Raw genomic sequence first — 6000 nt, 5'->3', positions numbered from 1 at the left:
TACTACCTGTAGTGGAAACAGAGGCCGAAATGAGCCAAAATCAAAAATCTGAGTAGACCTGGCTCTACGAGCTCTCCCGAAATTTTTGTCAACCTGCGAACGCTCACCAAAGCTCACTGAAATCGGAGAAAGTGAGCAAGCGTGTGCTGGAGCAGCTGGCGACTAAGCCCGGGAGGACGCAACCTGCTCTGATACCAATTGTTGGAATTATGGTTGCAGAGAAACACATACAGCTTGGAGTGTCATAATAAACAATATCTAATTCTCCTAAATGACTTTCTCATATTAAACTGATCATTTAATGTGGGGAAGTGCCAGGGGAGAAAAGGTTAGAATATTGGTGAAGCTAGCAGACCAGCCACAGTAGGGATCCAAGGGAGGCAAAATAGGGATCCAAAAGGGGGGGGCATCTGCAAAAGATCCATGTGCAACAATGGCCTAAAAAGACCCTAAGGTTCAGCCCATTAAGACTTCCAAAATGCTAAGGTTCCAAAATTCAAAGGTTGTGTCCAAAGGGTTAGAGCTTAGGGGGAATTGGATGCTTTGTGTGCTCTCCAAAAGTCAATGCATATCCCTACATGGGAGGGGGCGAGCCCTTCTTCTAGGGGATGAGAGAGAAAGCCACACACACACACACACACAGGCTCCCTTTACACAAAGGGAATGAGGGACACATGTCAACTCCCTAGGCCAGATGCCCACAAGGTGTGCCCAGTTCCTATTGGATGACCCTTGAAGTGGACCAATGAGAATTAAGCTAGAGTAAATCTAGTTTAATTAATTTAAAAACATTTAATAAAAGAAACCAATGAGAATTAAGTCTCCTAGAAGACTATTGGGCAGTCTCCCAAGGGGTCCAATGAGCATTCAGGAGCCCAATGGCTTGCCTGATTCCTATTGGCAAGGAGGCAAAGGGGTCCAATGAGATTTTAGTTTAATTATTTAATTACCTAAAGCTCTCACAAGAGGGGAAAGGGGGACACATGTCAGAAGGCTATCACTTATGCTGTTTAATTGTGATTGGCTTGACTTGGGGAGGGCCAATGAGGCTGCAGCAAGAGCAAATAGCAAGGGGGCTTGCCCAAGAGAGAGAGGGGGCTGATTTTTGCAAGGACTTATCACAAACACACTCACACAAGCTCATGTGTGAAGCAAAGAAGACTATCTCTTCCCAAGCTTTAATGGAGAGCTCATCACCTACTCCAAGCTTGTGAGATAGAAGCCTACATCAACACTCTCTTGTCATGTGGATGCAAATCCAACCAAGAGCCAAGCTTCAATGCATGCTCATCTCCTCTACCAAGCTAATTACTAAGCTAAGCTATGCTAATATGAGTGATTATGTGAGGAGATGTACATCTTTCTCGTAAGATACTCCTTCTTCCTCTCAATCTACTCTCATACCCTGCTAGCTCTCACCATCTTCGAAGGTGTGTGAGGTCTTGGGTCTGAGAACGGGGATAATTCAAGTTGTGTTTGTTAAGTGTTTTGCTTGGTGCGTGAAGCTTTCATCTTCATTGCACTAGCTAGTCTTGAAGGAACACAAAGAGTTGTATTGTACAATGTCTCTCTTGATGGGAGAAACCATAATACAAAGCCTTTTGGAGGGGGGACCGGCTCCATACAAATCCGGTCCTCAACTGTTGTCAATAGCCTAATTTCTCTCTCTTTTGAAAGTATTGTCGATGCTATCTAACTAGCTGTTATGCTTTTTGTTGCTCTCTCCACCCAAGCACTCTTGTAATTCTCATTAGGAATCTATTCTAATGAAATGCCCACTATGTTCATGCTAATTTCCGCTACACATAAGTTATTAGGCCATTAAATGTTACATTGGTATCAAAGCTCAAGGTTTCTCTTTTCTTGCTCAAGAAGGGAGGTCCTCAAGGTAGCTACAAATGGTTGGTACTATTAATTGCCTGTGAGTAAGTAGAATAGGGATGTTTCAGCCTTGCAGTGCGCCTGCCTTCGTGCAGTTAACGGGGCATCACCGTCGAGAGCTATGGTCTTAATAGTGGAGTCCTACGGGGCTTGCCTACGGCTTAACCACTATTGAGCTATTAGAAGCTTGACAGGAGCTAGTGCTGTTTTGGTGTCGAAAGACCCTCTCTTCTATTCCTTGCAATTAATGGTATTCGAGCCGCGGGTACAGTAGCTTGAGTGCTTTTTCTAAAGGGGTACAGAGGAGTAGCAACTAGGGCTTTAAGTGCCAAAGTACACCTAAAAATTTTACACCTAAAAGTTGTTAGAATGGCTGACAATAGTAAAGAGAGTGAAATTAATGTTGATAACTTTGATTTTGCTCATGAGCAAGCTACTAATGATGCTTCAATGCTTGTTAACTATCTTGTTTATAGGCTTCAACAAGCCATGGGCAATCCATCTCTCCAAAGTGAAGTGCAACGGTAGCTCCATGCTCATGGGATTCTCCAAGCTCATCACCATGACGAGAGAACACCTAGGAAGCCTCCTTGTGAGACTACCAAAAGAGGTCTCTCTCCGATTCGGGAAGAAGAAGAGAATCCATACGAAGGGCTCAAGAATTTACTTCTTGACGATGCATCTCCTTCCCAAAGGAGAACTCAAGAGCCTCCATCGAAGGAACGAGAAAGAAGCGAGTCTCCCGCCACCTCAGCGGAGATGGCTCCACGAAGACGGCGGGCTAAACGCTCTCCATCACCACCAAAGCGGAGAAGACCATCATACTCTTCTCCACGCCATAATTCAAAGAGGGATGATAAAAAGCAAGAGAATAAAAAGGCGAGAAAGAGGACACCCTCTTCTCCATCTTCTTCATCCTCTTCCTCTTATGAAAGCTATGGTGAAGACGACAAAGATCAAGACAAGAAAAAGGCGAGGAAGAGGTCACCCTCTTCTCCACCTTCTTCAAATTCTTCACCTTCTGAAGAAAGTGATGGTGCAACCTTTGAACCATCAAAAAGAAGAGGCCATAGGAAATAATATGCCGCATGGAAGAGTTCATCCAAGCTGAAGAAATTCAAAGAGCGAGGGAAGAACATCTCTTTCCTTACCTATGATGGCACCTTTGGTGCTACGGACAAAGTCTTGGCCTTTATCCAACAATTCTATGCGGCGTTTGGAGATGAGGGCTTCACGGAGTCCTCTAAGCTACGCCATGTAGCTATGCACTTTCAAAAGTCCGCCAGACAATGGTGGTCTAGCCTATGAGCCAATGGTGAAGCTCCACGAACATGGAAAACTTTAAGAGCTTCCATTATGAAGTAGTTTTTGGCCACCGATGCCAAAGACAAAGTACTCACCGAATGGCGAAGCTTAAAGCTCTCTCCCAATGAATCCATCCACAAATATGTAGACAAGTTTTGGGACCTACAACTCAAAGCCACTGTCTTCAAAAAGTTGGATTTTGGAGAGCAAAAGCAACAATTTTGTGCGGTCTTAACCGAAGAAATGGCGGAGTATGTCGACTCCCAAAGGCCACGTACCATATCGGCGGTAATACACCACACTATGGAGGCCTCTCGAATCAATTTCCAAACAGGGGCTAAAAGAAATAATAAGCCCCCGGAAAACAAGGGTTCCAATGAGCCTAAGGGGAAGGAAAATGTCCAAAAGTCTCCTAAGGGCAACTCCAACAAAGCTAAAGAGAAGGGAGTTTACAAAGGTAAGAACAAACTCTCTCCTGAAGAGCTTGAGCGTTATCGTAAGGATAACCGGTGTTTCAAGTGCGGCGAACAAGGGCATGCGTACCGCGCTTGTCCCCAAAAGAACAACCGCCAAGATCCTCCTAGAGCTTCCTTGGTTGAAATCCAAGAGGAGGAGACTCACCAAACTCACCACAAAGGATATCCTCTATGCCATGCTTGGGGAAAGGTAAGAGAACATGATGCTTTTATTCTCTTTGACCCTGGTTCTACTCACAATTTCATATCTATGGAGTTAGCCACCAAGCTAGGCATACAATCCTACGAGATGGGAGATTTCCTACCCGCAGACAGTGCCTTCAAGGGGCAAGAAGCTTCAGTCACTCCCTTAATTGGGAAATTGAGGCTTCACGTCCAAGGCTATGTGGACAAAGAGGACTTCTTTATCTCTCCTCTCAAGCATAAGGATGTAATCCTAGGGGCACCATGGTTTGACCGCCTGGCTGCCGATGTTAAATTTCCTGAAAGGAGAATCTCCTTTAAGTTCAGGGAAAAAGACATGTATATAGATGCTAAGGAAATGGGTAACACTATCCCCATTGTACATACACCAGCTTTCAACAAGTCAATAAAGAGCTCTATTTCCGTGTACATGATTTTTGTCAAAGATTCTCAAAATGAACCTAATGCTTTAACAAAAGAAAATAAAAGCAACCAAAAGGAATTAGAGTTATCCAATTTTCTCAAGGGGTTTCAAGATGTTTTTATTGACGACATCCCTTGTGAGCTTCCTCCTAAACGAGGTAATGATGACCATGCAATTGAACTTCTTCCAGGAAGTTCACCGCTCAACAAGAGGAGATTATGCGGCAAGTGCATGAGTTAGTTGAGAAGGGTATGGTTAGGCCAAGCTCATCTCCATTTTGCTCACCTGTGCTACTAGTGCAAAAGAAAGACGGCACATATCGTATGTGTGTCGACTATAGAGCACTAAATAGGATCACTATCAAAAATAGGTTTCCCATTCCACGGGTAGAAGACCTATTTGATAAGCTACAAGGATCTACCTACTTCAGTAGGATTGACCTAAAAAGTGGCTATCATCAAATAAGGATAGTTGATCAAGACATTGTAAAGACCGCATTTCGCACCACATTTGGTCTTTACGAATACATTGTCATGCCTTTTGGCTTGACCAATGCACCAGCCACATTCAACTGCTTGATGGAGAAGCTGTTCAGGCCTCATCGAACCTTCACTGGAGTGTTCTTTGATGATATTATCATCTACTCTAATTCATTGGAGGAACCCAAGCAACACCTCCAGGTAATATTTCAAGTTTTGAGAGAGAATAAACTTTATGTTAATCAAAAGAAAAGTGAATTTTTCTTGCAAGAGATTCAGTATTTAGGTCATATTATCTCTCAAGATGGCATCCAAATGGATCCATCAAAGTTAGAGGTAATAAAAGGATGGCCTAAACCAAGGAATCTTCATGAACTAAGAAGCTTTATAGGTATGTGTGCATACTATAGACGCTTCATAGAAAAGTTCTCACAAATTGCGGGACCAATACATGACCTAACAAAGAAAAGCGTTAGGTATACATGGTCTGCTAAGGAGAACAATGCTTTCGAAAAGATTATCTCTCAACCTGTGCTTACAGTACCGGATCTCTCAAAACCATTAGAGGTCCAATGTGATGCTTGTGGTGATTGCCTTGCAGCTGTTTTGCTCCAAGAAGGGCACACCATAGGCTATGAGAGTCGAAGGCTCGACCCTGTTGAGCAAGCTCTAGGCATATACGAAAAGGAACTCCTTGCAGTTCTACATGCCTTAGACTCATGGAAGCACTATTTATTGGGGACTCCTTTCATTCTGCGAACGGATCACCAAAGTCTTAAGTACTTCATGACGCAGACCAAACTCTCCGACAAACCAATGAGGTGGGAAAATTTTCTTTCGAAATTTCATTTTCATATTGCTCACATTGCTGGCAAGCATAATCAAGTAGCTGATGCACTCTCAAGACGGCCGAGAGTGAATGCGGTTTCCATAGCAACTCACAATGATCTATCCTCAATGATAGATGAGTACGCTATTGATCCCGATTTTAGAGATGTGATTTCAGCCCTTGCATTAGGGAAGAAAGAAGAACCATTTACCTTACAAGATGGTTATCTTCTCTATGGCAATAGACTATGCGTTACTAACTCACTACGTGAGAAAGTAATGTATGAATCTCATGCTCCACCTTATGCGGGGCATAGAGGGATTCAGTCTACCTTAAAGGGAATTGAAACATATTTCTATTGGCCTACCATGAAAGTGAACATACAAGAGTATGTTTCTAAATGTGTGGTATGCCAAAAGACAA

Source organism: Adiantum capillus-veneris, chromosome 25, assembly GCF_014529385.1.
Source record: "Adiantum capillus-veneris isolate H3 chromosome 25, ASM1452938v2, whole genome shotgun sequence".
Taxonomy (NCBI): Eukaryota; Viridiplantae; Streptophyta; class Polypodiopsida; order Polypodiales; family Pteridaceae; genus Adiantum; species Adiantum capillus-veneris.
The sequence above is the reverse complement of the archived record's forward strand: the minus strand, read 5'-3'. Positions refer to the sequence as shown.